This window comes from Equus asinus, chromosome 7 (genome assembly GCF_041296235.1).
Source record: "Equus asinus isolate D_3611 breed Donkey chromosome 7, EquAss-T2T_v2, whole genome shotgun sequence".
NCBI lineage: Eukaryota > Metazoa > Chordata > Mammalia > Perissodactyla > Equidae > Equus > Equus asinus.
The window spans coordinates 89550086-89569256 of NC_091796.1; the positions used below are offsets into that span (position 1 = coordinate 89550086).

The 19171-nt window shown below is 36.7% G+C and overlaps 1 long non-coding RNA gene across 1 annotated transcript in view; it reads left to right on the forward strand.

The window, feature by feature from the left end:
• The window catches only part of LOC139045720 (uncharacterized), a 209241-nt gene that overhangs the window by 185518 nt on the left and 4552 nt on the right, over positions 1–19171 (forward strand). The window contains exon 2 of the long non-coding RNA XR_011504726.1: positions 12693–12880. This is a non-coding gene — a long non-coding RNA (uncharacterized lncRNA). The remainder of the gene's footprint in view (positions 1–12692; positions 12881–19171) is intronic.

Below are 19171 nucleotides of genomic sequence, written 5' to 3' on the forward strand. Positions count from 1 at the left end.
CTGCCCTGTGCTTCACCTATTCATTGCTCCCGGCTTTGTCCCCAGAACTTCTGGCAGCCACTATATTTTTGCTTTTTCCAAAATGCCATGTTGCTGGGATTATACAGTACATAGCCTTTTCAGGCAGCTCTGGTGGTCTAGGGGTTAAGATTGGGTGCTCTCACCACTGCAGCCTGTGTTCATTTCTCCATCAAGGAACCACACCACCCATCCATCGATTGTCATACAGTGGTGGCTGCATGTTGCTGTGATGCTGAAAGCTATGCCACGGGTATTTCAAATAACAGCAGGGTCACCCATGGTTGACAGGTTTTAGCAGAGCTGCCATACTAAGACAGACTAGGAAGAAGGACCTGGCCACTCACTTCCGAAATCATTGATCATAAAAACCCTATAAATAGTAGTAAAGCATTGTCTGATATATCACTGGAAGGTGGGAAGATGGCACAAAAAGACTGGTTCAGCTCTTCTGTGCAGAAGGCCATTAGGAGTTAGAATTGACTCAGTGGCACTAAAAACAACAACAGCCTTTTCAGAATGGCTCCTTTCACTTAGCAATACGTATTTGATGTTCCTCCATATCTTTTTGTGGCTTGATAGTTCATTTCTTTTTATTGCTAAATAAATATTCTTTTGGATGGATATACTACAGTTTATCCATCCACCTCTTGAAGGGCATCTTTGTTGATTCCAAATTTTGGAAAATTTGAATAAATCTTGTATAAACATCCATGTGCACAATTTTGTGTGGACATAAGTTTTCAACGGAACCTCAGTAAATACCAAGGAGTGTGATTGCTGGATTTCTGTGCTTACCTTTGCAAGAAACTGTCCACTGTCTTCCAAAGTAACAGTACCGTTTTGCATTCCCGCCAGCAATGAATGAGAGTTTCTGTTGCTGCGCATCCTCACTAGCATTAGCGTGGTCAGTGTTTTGGATTTTAGGCATTCTAGTAGGTGTGTAGTGGTATTTCATTATTTTAATTTGCAATTTCCTAGCAACATATAATGTTGAAGATCTTGGCATATGCTTATTTGCCATCTGTATATCTTCTTTGGTGTGGTGTCTGTTCAGATCTTTTGCCCATTTTTAAATTGGGTTTTTTTTTTTTTCCTATTGTTGAGTTTTAAGAGTTCTTTGTATATTTTGGATACAAGTCTTTATCAGATATGTGAGTTTTTTGGTTTTCTGGGTTTTTTTGTAAAGAAGATTGGCCTTGAGCTAACATCTGTGCCAATCTTCCTCTATTTTTTCTATGCAGCATGTTGCCATAACATGGCTTGATGAGGGAGGTGGAGGTCCATGCCAAGGATCTGAACCCACGAACTCTGGGCTTCTAAAGCAGAGTGCATGAACTTAACCACTACACCACTGGGCTGGCCCCCTAGATATGTGTTTGACAAAAGTTTTCTCCCAGTCTCCAGCTTTTCTTCTCATTCTCTTAATAGTCTTTCAAAGATTGCAAGAGTTTAATTTCAATTATGTCCTATTATGATTCTTTTCTTTTATCAATCATACTTTGGGTGTCTTTCTTTTTCATTTCCCTGTCCCCTTTTGCTTAGAGTTTTCTTCAGAACTCCAAATGAAGTTTTGAGTGAGTCATGGCCCTGCCTCTTTCTGTTCATGTGATCTTGGACAATTTTTTTTTCCTCTCTAAACTTTAGTTTCCAAGTTCTTTGTCTATAAAATGGAAAAAGTAATCTTGCTTATTCCTTGAGTGTGCTAGAAAGGTTATATAAGATTAGGCCTTGAAAATCACCATTTAAACTGTAAGTTTCTATAAAATCTTGCTTTCTTTTATTTTTTCTTATCTTTCCCATTTGTCTTTCTTACAATTACCTAGGCTTGAATATGGGAGGCATATTTGCCAGCCAGTCATCATGTGAATGGATAAATGATTCCCTTGTGGTTCTGTAGGCAGTTTATAGAACGCTGCATGTATATGAGCCCAAACCAAATGTAGGTTTAAAAATTATTTAAACGGACTATTTGTACCTAAGTCAATTAAAGTGAGAGGGTGAGTGATTTTTTACATTTTGCTCCTGGTCTTTTGGTGCATTAGCCTGGTGAACTCAGATGGGTAGTCATAAAACGAGACCAAGATCATATTTTAACCCTAAAATTGATTTGGTAGAGAGAGCAATTTAATTTTAAAACCTCATCCCCAACCCAGTCATAAATATTCATTCAATAACAATACTTCAAATCCATTGAGGCAGTGGTTTTCAAACTGTGTTCTGTGGAGCCTTTGAGATTTCACGATATGTCTATCCTGCCATTGTGAGGGGGGAGCAGTACTGTCAGGACTCTGAGATCATCTTCCTGATTTTATGAGAATAGCTTTGCTTGTTTTAATTGTTTTTTTGTGAAACAGTGATTGAAGAAATAGTTTTTCTACTAAGAAAATATTTGGTTTTTATCAAAATTATAAGCTGGCGTTCAAGATTCTAACCGTGTTCACCGGTACTCTTAGAAACTGGGTCATATATTTCAAGCTCATTCCTGGGAAGAATTATATTGGATACATTAGTTGTTTTATATTATTAGAAGGCCATGGGGTCTGTTGTCCTAGGTCTGGTGGTTGAATAGTGAACTCTTCTTACCTTAAAGCCTTCTGTTTTTATAACTGCTTATGACACAGTCACTATATCTTGTCACTGATTCAACTCAAGTTGAAAAACACTTATGCCCACACTCTAATATGTTCTCTCTCTCACTTGATTTATAAACCTGGCCTTTGTATTTTGAGAGCCAAGGATGCGGATATAGACTTGAGACATAAATGATGAGGTTGTTTATTATTCTCTTCCATCTCCAAAGAGACAGGTCAAGCAGGAGTTAGAAGCAAGAGACGTCTAAATGGAAATATAAAAGAAGAAGCCTCAATAGAAATATGCAAGCCATTCATTTTATATGTTTGATTCATTAATTTCTACTGATCCATCCTTTCAAATATCTTGTGCATCTGGTCCTTCCTTTCTATTACAACAGCTTCCATCCTCTTCCAGATATTCCTCAACTCATATCATTCTCCCTATATTCAGTCCCTCTCACCTTGGATTCATTCTACACATGGCCTTTAAAATTAACTTTCGAAAATGTCAGTCGCATTCTGTTGCTTCCACGATAAAAAATTTTATTTTCAAATATCCTACTCATTGTGTCAGGATCAAGTCCTCAATCAACAGCATGACATTCAATCTACCCGTAAGTTTTATTTATCTTGAAACAGATTCAAGTTTTACCTTTTCGTATTTCTCAGTCTTACTTTTCAAATGTTTGCTCATTCTCTGTTTCCTATAATCCCATCTGGTTGTCCAAACAACTGGACCATTCCTCCTTCAACGTTTCAGTCTGACCCTTCACTCATCTATGACCATCCTGAGATCATTATCGTATCTTTCTGTTTGAATTTCTCTAAATATAGAGTCTGATAAATAAATTTTGATTAAATTAATGTTATCTTTTTATGGTTTGTATTGTATATATAAGTAGATTGTCATTTATTGAAAAACAAGAATCAGGTCTTACCACAGAACCACAACCACCGACAACAATTAAAGCAACTACAACATTTTATGAGTACTTATAATGATCAGGAAATGTGATAAACACTTTGTTTCCATCATCTCTTAATTCTCAAAAATGACTGCAAGCTAGTCATTATCATTCCATTTGACACATGAGAAAATAAAGGCTTCTAGATGATAAACAGCTTTTCTAGGATACCACAGATAATATTTGGCAGAGCTAGGATTAAAACCTAATTCTGTCTGACGAACAAAAAGGACCTTTTCAATCTATATATTGTACAATATTTCTTTCAGCCGCCAGGACAGCTCTACCGAAAAGGAAAATTTGAACTGGGTTTTTGAAATCCAGCCGTAAAGAGAGAAATATGTCACAATAAAGCAACAGAGAAAAATCTCTCTAGGGGTTCTTTAAAAAACTTAAATTCCTATCTCAAAAAAAAAAACCCATAAAAACAACTAAATTTCTGTTAGTTAGTTAAGGAACTGCTGTAGGAGTCTAGTTAGAGATCCTTGCTAGTTGCATGTTGTGCTCTAACATGGAAATTTCGTAGATTAGGCAAATATTATGAAGCCCTGTGAGCAAGGATAGGTGAGGGAGGGGGTCCTTGGAGAAGCTCCTGTAAAGTAGGGGCTCTAGAATTTTCTTTCCTGAAGCCAGAATAAGTATGTTTAATATCATCTAATGCTTCTCCTGGCTAAAAGAACTAGTGAGGCTAGAAGTAACATTATTTCTGTGGAGTAAATACCAGAATTGTTCTGAGAGCCCCTCTTAGTTTCTTTGGGAGTGAAGGCCTGTGAAGAGAGCAAAGCACTTACTACCTAGCCATTGGTAAACTCTTCTAAGGGAAGAGTAAGACTTCCGTAAGCTCCTTAGCCTGCAAAGATGTTTTTCTTCCTTTTTTTAGAACATCGAAGAAAGACATCTTTGATAATGATTTCTCTGTTGATTTTTTAATATTGACTATTTTTTCCCATCTCCCTTTTCCCTGATTACTATAAGCTTCTATTCTTCTACCAACAATGCCTTTGGCCATTATAGATACATATCACAAATATTTGACAATTTTGGAAAAAAGGCAAGGGTTCCATTAGTAATTGTGGAGATGGGAAAAGACATATTGAAATCTGATGTCTTCTCACTTACAATTTCTTTCCTCTTTTCTACATTACTAATTTAGACCAATGAGTAAGGCAGCTACCCTTGGAACTAGGATTCATTAATATTCTTCTAGGCAATTTTCCTATCTCTCTGGGACAGATATTTTCTGGCTCTAATCTGCTTATTGCATCAGATTGTTGACAGAGAAAACAAGAGCTTAAATACTGAATAAAATTCAAAGCAAACAAACAAGGAAGGAGGCCTAGGGAAATATGAGTAGGTGCTTCCAGAAGAAAAAAAAAGAGTAACCATAAAATAAGTAAACGATTTTTCCCTCAAGAATGTTATTTATTTAGTATTTGGGCCACATCGTTAATTGGGAGGTGTACTATCCATTGAATATTTTTGAACTAAAGCTTTTTTAAAAATCTAGTTTCATTTTTGATTTACTGTAGATTAAAATCTGTGTGTGAGCTATAACTTCTGTATCTTTCCTTTTACATAAGTCAAATAAGAAGCTTAGACTGCAAACATGAAGATGAATGAAGGTAGTTATGAAAACTTATGGAGGGGGCCGCCCTGTGGCTGAGTGGTTAAATTTACGCACTCTGGTAGCTCATGGTTTCGCTGATTCGGATTCTGGGTGCGTACCTAACACTGCTCCTCAAGCCATGCTGAGGTGGCGTCCCACATAGCTGAACCTGAAGGATCTACAACTAGAATGTACAACTATGTACTGGGGGCTTTGGGGAGAAGAAGGAAAAAAGAAAAAAGAGGAAGATTGACAACAGATGTTAGCTCGGGGCCAATCTTAAAAAAAAAAAAAAAAAAGGAAACATGGAGAGGAACAAAGCATTTGGGTAGTCTTAGGAAACAAATCTTAAACACAGAAAATTTCATGGGAATTAAAATTGTTCAGATGATATGCTCCTTAAAATTTTATATGGTTTAAATAATTGTTGCTACATCCTTACAGAGGAGAAGCAAGTGCATTTTGGATTTAATCAGGCTCCAAACCACAGAAATGCCACTTGAGAGCCCTGAAGGACACAGCAGGATCTGTCTACGCTTATTAACTAGATAATGTTGGTAAAGCGCTCTAAAGATGAACAGCGTCTTATAAAGACTAGTCTTGTTATTGGGGTCATTAAGCATAAGTTCATGTACACTTATGGAACTGATTAATCTTTCTTAGTCTTAATGGGCTGAATTTTCCCACTGTATATTTTCCTTGCAGTTTTGAAACTTCTAGTGACTTTTGAGTTATAATTTTTAATGAACTGCACAAATTTCGGTAACTTGTAAGGCTATTGTTGGACTATTATTACACTCTAGTCTAAAGATGTACATACATTCTTTGAAACAAAATATGACATTTTGATAAATTCTATTTGAAATTTAAAAATGGTCTTCGCTATTATTATCATATCATGTATTTTGATTATCCTCTTTTCTCTTAGTCTGTGCATTTTGAAAACTAAAGTAGTGTAAGGAGAGTAATAGCAACTTAATTATCTATTTCACTAAGGAACAGTTGGACATCTAATTGTGGTGAAGGAATTTTATAATACTTTGAATAAAAGGTTCTAAATTTTCCTTTTGTGTGAAGAACACACAGAACGGGAAGTATATTTGTATGTAAGTGAATGTAATAAAAGCTTAGAGGTATTTAAATATTAGGAATGTAAAATTCCTTACCTCCTTCATCCTAAAAATTTTTCATTGAAATGTTCATATCAATTGTTAGGGAAATTTTTTATTGATATTTAACAAAACTTCAATTTGATTATGAGCTTTATCTCCAATAAGACACTCTGCTTTCATCTTTCATTGTTTATTTTATTTGTTTTACAATGCTTTTACTTGGCTACTTGGACGAACACCTGTATTCATAATGTATAACTGTAATAACACATTTCTCTCTAATTAACAAAATGATTTCCTTCATTGAAAAAACAAAATCCATAAATATAGAGAGTTGAAAAGTGAAGAAAAACATCTATCAAATGTTATATAGTCCACTCATAATTTTTCATTATTCAGTCAGTATTTATTGATTACATGCTTATTATTAATTTGAGGAAAAGTTGCATATTATAAAGATTTATTTCTTAATTGGTGACCTTTTCTTTTGTCAAGAAGATTTACTATTCCCTAAATTCACCTCAGTAATTGGGTTGAGTAATTATTCAGGAAAATAATTCTACAGAGTCTTTCTTAGAGAAAATTACTCAGTCAACTTAATTTTATCTTTATTCGATTTATTCTCACTGGTTCCTCCACCGTTTGTTTGGATGATCATATACTCGAAAAAGACCAAAACAAAAAAAAATATTTTCCAGATGATGAGGCCCATGATGGTTAGTTTTATATGCTAATATGACTAGGCCATAGTGCCCAGGTATTCCATCAAACACTCATCCACTAATGTGAGTGTTGCTTTGAAGGTATTTCGCAGATGTGGTTAATAACTACAGTCAGTTGACTTTGTGTAAAGAAGATTATTCTGGATAATCTGGGGGGTCCTGATCCTACTAGTTGAAAGGATCTAAGAAGGAAACTGAGGTTTTCCTGAAGAAGAAGAAGAAATTCTGCTTGTGGACTGCAGTAGGCAGCTCCTGCTGGTGAGTTTCCAGCTGGGCCTTCCTGATGCCCCGCCCTATGGATTCGGATTTGGCTAGCCAGCTGCTAGAGAAACATAAGCCAATTCCTTGTAATCTCTCTGGATGGATAGATCCATCGACAGATAGATAGATAGATAGATAGACATAGATGGATCTATCTAATTCCTATTTATTTTTTCATTTGTTTCTCTGGTGGAACCTGGATTGATACAAGGCCATTATGCTATTCCACTGTAATTATCACCAACCCATTCATAACTGGTTCCTAAACAGTGACTCATAAAACCTCCTTTCTTTCCTGTGAGATAGAGTATATTAACTGTATATTTCTGATGCTTTGACATCGTGGGATCTTGCTGACCTCGGGAAGACTGCCCCTCTCAGGTCCAGCCAACTCTTAGAGATAGTAAAGGACTCACCTGCAAGAATGTCTTTCACATGCAAACCATCCAACCCAGACATCATACTCTCAACCATCTCCTCTATCAGGCTCTCACGCTCAGGGCCACTATTCCACTGCCCTAATCACCCGAGGACCAGACACCAGACAACTAAGGGCAGCTACCATGCCCCAGAGCCCACTGAAATTATTCAAACTAGCCAAGTCGCCAAGTCTAGGCGTGCTTACTCTACTTCCCCGTTAATTCCCAGGGAACCCACAATAAAGGCTCTTGCCTATGTTTTTCCATTTCCTCTGTCTTCTAACCAAACCAGGTGCTTCCCCATGTGGCCGCATCATAGAGTAGCACGCTCCCTCCTTTGCAATCTCTAAGTACAACCAACTGTCTTTTTACTAGAAACCATCTCCTGATCTGTTGGCCCAAGAAACGTGAGTAATAATAAAATCTACGTTTTAAAACAGAGGGAACATCATAACTATCTTAAAGACATACTACAGCAATGCTTTATAATATTTTAGTGCTCTAGATTGCGAATTCACTATGCTTTAAGAATATTTAAATGATTTGTCATACATCTATACATCCAAGTTTAGAGTTCTTTTATTTGTTTAAATCCAATGCATGTTTTTCCAATTATTTTTTAAAATTCCATTGCTAACTTTACAGTAATAGAAAAGACTTTGTAGAGTACATTTTCTGGTTCTTTTTTTTTTTTTTTTGAGGACGATTAGCCCTGAGCTAACTACTGCCAATCCTCCTCTTTTTGCTGAGAAAGACTGGCCCTGAGCTAACATCCATGCCCATCTTCCTCTACTTTATATGTGGGACTCCTACCACAGCATGGCTTTTGCCAAGCGGTGCCATGTCTGCACCCGGGATCCAAACCGGGGAACCCTGGGCCACGGAGAAGTGGAACGTGCGAACTTAACCACTGCACCACCGAGCCGGTCCCTTCTGCTTCTTAATTAGTGCTTAGCTGAAGTTATATTTGGGCTCCATTTCTAGATAATGAAATACATTAATATGTGAAAAATGCTCCAGATTAATTTTCTTCCTGTGAGTGCATGTGTGGCATGTGTGTGTGGGCAATCTTTACTGCAACAAAATGATCTCATTTTCAAAAATCTACATGCTTGTATATATACATCTTTCTTAAATACACACTCACATACATTGGCCTTACTTATGTTGATAATTGTTGAAAGTGTTGATACTTTGGATATCACACTAAAGTTTGAATTTCTATTTTCCTTGTTTGTAAGGCACTTACATATAATTTAATCTGAAAAAAAGACATTACCTGTATAGTACAAATCCAAATATCAGAAAATTGATACCATTAATAAATCTTTATTTTTCGTGCTAACTGTTTGATCATTTATTTGTTTTTATGCTAATGCTAACTTAAATGACTTCTTTTATGTACCTGCCTTGTAGTTTTTTCACAGGTAGGCATATCTATGAATGAAAGAGATAGAATCATAGCTGTAAAAGAAGTGAATAAGTGTATGAAATTTTAAGTTTTTTCATTTATATCATGTCCACAGGTGGTATATAGCTTTAAAATAATCAACCCCACCCTTCAACTGCCCTCCTCTTACTGAATCTGCTTTCATACATTGGTTGGCAAAGATTTGCCCCTATCTCAGGCTTGAGACGTCTGCCAACTAGGTGATTTTGGGAATATTAGTATCTTTGGAGAGCAGTGCTTGTGCAATTATTTGACTATTTAATGTCATAATGTCTTGTCTTTTGAAATGAGTAGAAAATTGAAAGTGCTAAAAAGATAAAAATATTAAACATATTAAAAATGGAACATTTAATCCATTTGAATGTTCATTAAATTTAATTCAACTATGAAAGAAAATGAAAAGCTAAATACTATGAAATTATAGAAATCTATAATTGAATACAGTTTTTGAAAGGTGAGGCTTAATGATAGATTTATAGAAGTTATTAAACTGTAGTTTGAATAATAATAATGTTATAGCTATTTTTTTTGTTTTGTTTTGGCGAGTAAGACTGGTGCTGGGCTAACACATGTGGTCGATCCTCCTCTTTTTGCTTGAGGAAAATTGTTGCTGAGCGAACATCTGTGCCTATATTCCTCTATTTTGTATGTGAGATGCCACCACAGCATGGCCTGATGGGCAGTATGTAGGTCCACACCCAGGATCCAAACCTGTGAACCCCAGCCCACTGAAGCAGAGTGCACAAACCCAACCACCACACCACTGGGTCAGCTCCCTCCAAAATTTTGAATGCTTCTTTACCCAAGCACAGAGCTAAGGTTTATAAGTGCATTCTGTAATTTCATCCCCACAACACCGTATGAACTATATGCCAGGAACTGTGAAGGGGCTTAGATTTTATTCTACTAGCCAGCTAACAAGTTAGCATGACATAGATTCGTGGGTGCAGGAGAAGATACAGACTCTTGGATCAGAGACAAAGAACTGTTTGCTAAGGAATAGCGGAAGCCAGACTATCAGCATTTGCACCAATTCCCAAGTCCGCATTCCTACGGGGCAGTGCAATGAGGACGAAGTGACTCCTGGGTTGCATTGCAGGAGAGGAATCCCAAGTTTAGGAAACTCCAATTTTTAAAAGGGCTGTAAGCAAACCTGCCAATTTTTTACCTTGAAAGGAGACATTATTATTATTATTCAGGTAGAAGCAAAAGGTATTCCTTCTATCCTGGTGCTGTCTCTATCTTCGAAGGTTGTTTGCTATGCAAACGTTCTTAAAAAGATAGGCTGCCAGGACCTTGTTTCTCAAGACACACAGAAAAGTGAAAGGCCCAGGAAATTGTCTCTCAACGATATACATTTTGTTACTATCAGTTTAACGATGAAACTGAAGTGTTGAGATCTCAGGTGACTTGATCAAAGTCACACAAATCTGTGTTAAAACTTCATTCTGGGGCCAGCGTGGTGGCGCAGCAGTTAAGTTTGTAAGTTCCACTTCGGTGGCCTGGGGCTCGTCAGTTCACATCCCTGGTGTGGACCTAGCTCTGCTTGTCAAACCATGCTGTGACAGGCATCCCACAGAGGAAGATGGACGTGGATGTTAGCTCAGGGTCAGTCTTCTTTAGCAAAAAGAGGAGGATTGGCATCAGATGTTAACTCAGGGTTAATCTTCTTAAAAAAAACCAAAAAATCCCACTTCATTCTATGCCAAAGGTAGTTCATAGTTCTACTTAGCTATTGAGGATTAGAGCTCATCAGAGAATCCTTCATTTAGAGAAGGTTACCATTCATATTCCTCTGATTACATTTTGCTATGTATGGATTATGCAAAAACAAAACGCAAAAACAAAAAACTCAACCTCACAACTCCAGATGTAATCCATACTCAACCCCTTGCAAATTTTTCAATCATGATGTCTTCTTCCCAATATTAAAATTAATTTTTGGGGAGGGCTCAATGTCACTTCAATAAGGCTAAAAATTTAACTTTCTAATATACATAAAATTAATTTGTATGGTCTATAGCAAGTGGAAATCCATGTTGTTAACATTTGGAACAATTCTAGATATTGCGTAACCTAAATAAAAGCAATAGCAACAACATCAATAAGCCTTTATAAATTCAATAAGAAATTAATACAAAGTTTTAGTTTTCTAATAATGGAACCTTCACTTAAAATCTGCAAGCTTATCGTTTTTGCTTGTAGACGTCCAACTATCAAGCACCATTTCAAGAATGTACTGTGTATTAAAATATAGGACTTTCTCCATGTAAGCATCAATGTTGGGGTTATTCAAGAAGATATTCGTCTCAGTCACAGTGGAAGTATAACCTTGTGCTTGACTTGTGATGAAAGAAGAGAAAAAGTGACCCTTACAGGAATGGTCCACCTCCCCTGAATGGGCCTTCTCAAGTGAAATGGAGTAAGTGGATTTGTAAGTAGAGGAAAGGAAAGAAGCTTCCTATCTACTCTTGTTTATTTGTGTTATTTACATAAACTGTGCTTGGGATTTAACTTTTGCTCTAAGTGACACGTTAACAAGACTTACTGTGATGTGTTAATAATACCCGGTAAACCAAGCTCATTCAGGAGAATAATGGCAGTTGATTCTATTTAGATGTAACTCTGAATAATCCAAAACTGAGTTCATGGGATGATACACTGTATTTATAGAATTGATTTCTGGATTTAGCTCCTGTTAAATGGCACATTTTTTCGCCTTCAAGATACTATCCTCATTCTATGGCCAGACATTAAATTATGCAGCATAATCTTGTAAAATTGTACTAGATTGCAGAGTTAGCTCCAAGGTATAGATGTGACCTTGGGGGGGTTTTGCACCTGTACTAATCTACAAATATATGCGTATAAGAAGAAAAAAACCCTTACCATTTTCACTAAAATACAAACAGAAACATCTACCAACCAGAATTCTCTATCAATTCCCCATGCACCAAACACCACATACTCCATTCTGTACAGGGTATCTGCAAATTTGGTTGAACAGTGCATTAAGTCCTACACTGTTTTGGGGATTTATTGAACAAAATTAACTAATTTTGTCTTTTGAATTGCAAATGGTGCTTCTAAGGAACAGATTAAAATATTAGCAAACAGTTCAATTATCTGATCAGCTGCCCAGAAATTGTGAAAACTCTGTACCAGGTTGGACTTACTCTCGAAATCCTCTTCATTTCTAACCTGTATGAATAAAATTTTCTCCCATCTCTATAATGTAGTTCAGAGCAGTGTTTCCCACTTGCTGGCAATGTGTAACACAGTAACTGAGTTGTAATGTATGGTACCAACTGTAAGTTCTTTATAAGAATGAAATAAATGAAGATACAGTAGATACGATCTTAACTCCTAAGTCTGTAACTACATAAATCAGACAATTTTGATTATTTCATTCATGTATAAGAGAGCTAATACTATAAGACCCAGGTTCTTCTTACTTCAGTAAAAGAAAAGATGTAAGGCATTTAAAAGAAGGAAGACATAAAATGTTTAGAGATTCCATACTGAGCATCAGTGATTTTTACTGTTCTTTTTCCATTTCCAAGGGTGAAGGACATTATCTTAAGAGCATTAGGAGATTTCAGCTGTGAAGAAATAGCCACCTGGGGCCTAGAAAGGACGCTGTGGAAGCTGTAGAACCAAATCATGTTGGAGACATTGAGCTAAAGAATCAAGAAGAAGGAAGTCACATAATCTGAGCTGGTGAATGAAGCTGAGTTGGAGCCCAACGTGGGTAAATAAAATACGATGAGAAAATGATAGTCTTTAAAATCATTGAAATAGATGAGAATGCTGACTCCAACACATGGCAGAGCAAGGCTAGGAAAATCCTGGCACTCACTCTGAAAATCGTGTATGCATATGTTAAATGGTAATGGAAGGAGCCCCCCTCTGTGGTTCACCCCAGCTGCAGTGGTTTGTCGTTTTCACTAAAAACTTAATACTTCTCCCAGAGAACAAATGCGTGCCCTGGTTTATAAAGGGATAATGCACTGGCCTTATTTCCAGTGCCTGACAGATCAGCAAATACACGTAGGCACAACTGCCTATTTGCTATTTACTACTACAGTAAATGGCAAGCCATAAAATGCGATCTGTTTAAATTGCATTTTGCAAACAATCCTTACTTCGTGCCATACACTCTGTGAAACATTATTATTATTATTTATGAGGCAGAGTTAAGGGTGTCTGGTGCTGGGAGAATTGTGGATTTCTTTTACATTTAATTTTCCAAAAGGAAGGGATGCAGAGATTATCTTGTTGGGGACTTTCATTTTATGGTAGAGGAAACTGGAATCTTATAATAACTTGACTATGATCACGCAGATAACTAGAGATGGAAGGCAACTGCAAATACAAGTTCCTAGCATCTTTTTATTTGAAGTTGGACTAAAATAGCCATGCTTCGATAGTTAGAGTAATTGGCGAGAGAAAGTAAAATTCCCAGTTAGTACGAGTTATTGTCACCATGAATGAGCACTTTGAATATGCCATTCAGAAAAGAAAGCATATATATATTATATAGATATGCGTATATGTATAATATATATGTGTATATATGTGTATATATATTTCTCTCACTGGTTGTCACTGTTTAGGTACTTTAAGAACCTTATCAGTAGAGAATGAGTTTCAAAGTTCATCATGTGCAGTGATTGTGGAGAATATGGTCCCATGTTTCTATTAGTGGGCTAAAATGAAAAACCTCCCAAGACCATGAAAGTAAGTGAGAAATGTCTGTTCTCTGGAGATCAAGCATTAAAATACAGGGATTGGCCCTAGGGTCAAGTGGTTAATTTTGTGTGCTCAGGTTTGGTGGCCTGGGGTTTGCTGGTTTGGATCCTGGGCACAGACCTACACACCACTCATCAAGCCATGCTGTGGCAGCATCCCACATAGAAGAACTAGAATGATTTACAACTAGGATATACAAGTATGTACTGGGGCTTTGGGGAGCAAAGAAAAGAGGAAGATGGCCAACAGATGTTAGCTCAGGGCCAATGTTCCTCAAAAAAAAAAAAGAGAAGCATTAATATAAATATAATAGACAAGAACAAAGATACATGAAATTTTTCCAATGAGGCAAATATTTCCTAGGTTCTTAAAGCCAGACTACAATCTTATTTCCATATATTTCAGGCCTACTGGTGTCTTGACATCTTCACTTTGATGTCTGTCAGGCATTTCAAACTAAAGGTGAACTATCAATCACAACAACAAAGAGTGAACTCTTGGTTTGTCCATCCAAACCAGCTCCTTCCTCCCTCATTCTTCTACTTTTCTGTAAAGAGCTCTGGTGGCATCCAGTCTAAGAGACCAAAATGTATGTGTTATTTTTTATTTATTTCTATCCACATTCTCAAGTCATCAGTATATTCTGCTCACTCTTCCTCCAAAATGTGTCCCAAACCAGCTGCTTGTCTCCGTTTCTGCTACTATCACCCTGGCTGGTCCAAGCCCCATCTCCTCTGGCCTTGAGAAATGCAGGTACCTCCTGATTGGTCTCCCCACTTCTACCTGAACCCTTCCCTAAGTCATTCTCTACAGAGCAGTAAAAGTGATTCTAAAAATATAAAAAAGATCACATTAAATATAAATAAGATCACATTACTCCTTTGATGAAAAATAGTGCAGGGCTTCTCATTGCATTTAGTACAAACAAACAAATGAATTTCTTTCCCAGGTTTATAAAACCCTACAGGATCTATCCACTGTGTGTTTCTCTGAACTCACTTAGTACCAATTTTCCCCTCACCCTCTAAGCTCCCATTCAATGGTGCTTCTTAAGTTCCCAAAAAAATCAAGCCTATTCACCACCATAGGATCTTCCCATGATTTATTCTGACTGTCAGGAATTGGCTTTCTCAATCTTTGTATGGATGGCTTCTAATGGTCATTTAGCTTAAATGTCACCCTTTAGTCAGGTCTTCCCAACCCCACTATCTAAAGGGGCCTGTGGCCCTCTCACTCTTGAGATCTTTTCTTTTTTTCTGGGACCCCACAGAGGAGGAACAGAGCTCCTTGCTTAGACCCACCAACTTCTTGTCTTGCCCCTTTTTTCTTCCCCTCGACTGCGGAGGAAACAAGAAAAACATCAGAAAGTGAAAAGTGCTATGCAGAAAATTAAAACAAGGGCAGTAAGGCATGATCAAATAATCACAGGAGCAAACCCAAGGCATACGTAAATAAAATGACAGTAAGTATTACAAAGGGATTATGAAGTATTATGAAGAGTGCTAGGGTATATGCATACTCTCCCTGGTGGGCCTACATGTAACCAATGGGACCATTCTTACCTTTGTGGTGAGATTGACCCAAGTGGGTTTGGGGCCTGTGAGTGGTCAGGAACAGCCTAAAACCAGGCTTTTACACAGATTTATAAGCCATATTTGCATTTTCATTCATCTGGTGCGTTGACCTATTCTTTTTTTTTTTTTTTTTTTTTTTTTTTTTTTTTTTAAAGATTTTATTTTGTTTTTTTTTTTTTCCTTTTTCTCCCCAAAGCCCCCCGGTACATAGTTGTGTATTCTTCGTTGTGGGTTCTTCTAGTTGTGGCATGTGGGACGCTGCCTCAGCGTGGTCTGATGAGCAGTGCCATGTCCGCGCCCAGGATTCGAACCAACGAAACACTGGGCCGCCTGTAGAGGAGCGCGCGAACTTAACCACTCGGCCACGGGGCCAGCCCCCGTTGACCTATTCTTGACTGATAATAAAGAACCAAGGCCAGGTACCTCATTACTCATTCACCTGAGCTGTGAATTATAGCAAAACTAAACAGCTGGGATTTAAAGACTGGATGTCATTAGTACACAATGGACCAGACTGCCCTGATGTCTAGACTCAAAACTGGTTTTATTATTCCTTGATTTTATTATTTTTTGTAATTACTTTAGGAAATTATAATAAGTTTACTTTGGAATCCTTTTAGAAGTGATATGATCCCTGGAAAGAGAAGTAGGTTGAGTATTGGAAAGAGAGAAAAAAAGCCAACACATACATGGACTGAGCATCTACCACGTGCTAGATAGTTGGGTACCTGTTATATGCTCCCAAGATGCACTGTAAATATCTCTTACACTCATTGCAGTTGATTTATGTTCTAATTCGATTAATGTCTGATTCGCCAAGTAGATAATCAATAAAATGAAGGCAAGGATTTTTCTTTAACTTGCTACCTGGTACTATGTCTGATAAATGGAAAGTGCTAGAATGAAATTGTTGAGTGCAAAAGATGAACATGTGTTATTTCATTTAATAATCTGAATAATCCCATCAAAAGGTAGTATTTCACAGATAATACTACCACTCAGAGATAAAAATCTAACATTTTGTTATGTAACACTTAGGAAAGTCTTGTGGACAAATAAAACTATATCTACATAAATCTGTTCAATACCTGTATAATATTCCATTGTATAAAAATATCAATATTATGTGATCAATCCCCTTACTGGAAACTTAGATTGTTTCCATGTTTCCACCATTGTAAATGATTCTCTAATAAATACACATATACTTTTTGTGTGATTTAAAACAGTCTCTTCTTTTCTAGTTTCTAATTTTTCTAACCCTTCCTGATTTCTAATTTTTTGTTGTTAATGTTTCTGTGTTTTCTCTCTTTTATCTAGATTAGGCCAGATTGTAGCTTATGTTTGTTTTGTTTTGTTTTCCCCATGGAAACAACTTTGAGATAAATATACTGGCTATACTCTTTGTAATTTCCTAATTCATTTATTTATATGCCCATATTTTATTGATTTCTTCCTTCTCTTTTTGACAGATCTTTTTTGGGTATTCTTTTATAACCTCTTACATTAAATGTTTAGTTTACTCTTTCCTCTTTAAAAATAAAAGCATTTACAGCTGTTTGTTTGCTTATAAATACAGCTAAGGTCATATTTTAAGTTTTGATAATTCTTGTTCCAAATTTTGGGTTGTGATTTATTCTTTGATACTTTGGTACTTTTATACTTTGATGAGCTTTTAATTAAAATAAAACACATGCAGAGAGTGCAGAAATCATGACTGCACCGCTAGATGAATTTTCCCAAAGTCAACATGTCCAATCTATCCTGACCTTTTTCCCCCATGTATCTTTTAGTAGGTTATTGCTTTGTAGTTGAGAATACAGTTCTCATGTTTCCTATTTGGAGGAGAAGAGAGCATAGGTATGCTTCCTGTGGCCACCTCCCTTTTAAAAGTAAAGGAAAAATTCTGAGTTGAGCATGCTCAGTTCATTCTTCAAAAAACTCACCAATCAATTATGTCACTTGGCTTGCCTTGGGAAGGAGTGGTGAAGGAAGGCTATGCTAATGGAGTGGTCACTGTGTGGGAGGAAACATCAGGAAAGGCAAAGATGCTGGCTCATCAGGAATGCTTGCCTATTTTTGTTTACTTATTTTCATCTAGTCATCTTTAATTTAGGATTAAATAACTAAATAGTTAAACTTTATGGTACTACTTTATTAATCTAGGCATTTCTGGGGAGGAGCAAGGGAACCTGGGCCATACATAGTATCTATAAACTAACTTCATCTCTAGGTTCTTCTCTGTGTTTAGGGAAACCACTGAGTCAGTGGCTTACTTTCTCTGTTTTACTCATCCTCTGCTAACGTTAACTGGCATGGCTATGTCTAGGTTCTTTCTGATGCTAATCATCTACCAACTTTAGAAAGACTACAGCCTCAGGAAGCCCTCATCACACACTGGTCTTGTCTGAGTCCATTTGGTCAGGTATACCACAGACTGGGTGGCTTATAAATAACAGAAATTTACTTCTCTAGAGGCAAGCTATCCAACATCAGGCTGCTCATGTGGTCAGATTGTGTCTGGTTAGGGACTGCTTTCTGGTCCATAAATGGCTGTCTTCTCACAGTAATTTCACACAGTGGAAGGGACTAGGGAGCTCTGTGGGGTCTCTTTTGTAAAAACACTAATCCCATTCATGAGACCTAAGCACCTCCCAAATGTCTTACCTCCTAATACCATCACGTTGAGTATTAATATTTCAATACATGAATTTTGGGGAGACACAAACATTCAGAGCATAGCAGGTCCCACTGGTGCTGTATCTGGCCAAAATATTGAAATTTTATGGATGTATAGATATTTGCATTCAAATACTTTCTGACCTGGTAATTCCATTTCTCTTTTTAAAAATATGCTCTGAAACTTAATTCATTTACATTTTCAAAACTTATCAGTATAATTGCACTTATACTGATCTGAGTTCTCCGATTAAAAAAAAGATTTTTCTCTGCATTATTTGTAGAGTCATATCTGACCTGGTTTTGTGTCAATATTCTAATTTCTGTATGTAGTTTTCATTATAATTTATTGTAAATTTTTATGTATCAATTTTCCCCTTACATATTCTAGGTCATTTGTGTTTTTCTTGGACCTCCATATCTCAAAGTAAATAGTAACCCATCATTATCATTTAGATCCCTGGCTTTTGTGTAAATCCTAAAGTCATTCAACTGGCCCAAGAGATTCACAGGCACGGAAGCTTATCAGAAGTATTACTGAGGAGCCAATATTTTCCTGGCTGGCATTTATTTCCCTCACTCACTAAGCTATTAAACTCTGTCATGTTTAAATGTTTCTTTCCTTAGAAAAAAATAAAAACAAATTGAAAAAAAATTTATATATTTGACTCTTGTCAGGCTTAGCTTTCTCCTAGATAGAGATTAAAACTTGAGGACATTTTAAGAAAAATATGAATTTTTAGTTTTTAAGCATGGAGAGTTGATAGAGAAAAGTAGTCAGTTACATAGGATTGAGGTCAGTCTATAGTTTTGTTTGTGGCTGGGTGATGTATAAATCTAATGCTCTGAATTTCATAAGGTGACTCCAAACGTAGGTTTATAATTTTATCATCATTTATGTGCTATTTTGAGGATAGTTATGGCAATTATAGCTAGTTGCATCAATCCAGTGTAGCTCTGATTTTGAGTCTCAGATACAATTGTTTAAAGATACACTCTATAGTCTTGCAAAATATCCTTCTCACCCACATCCTATT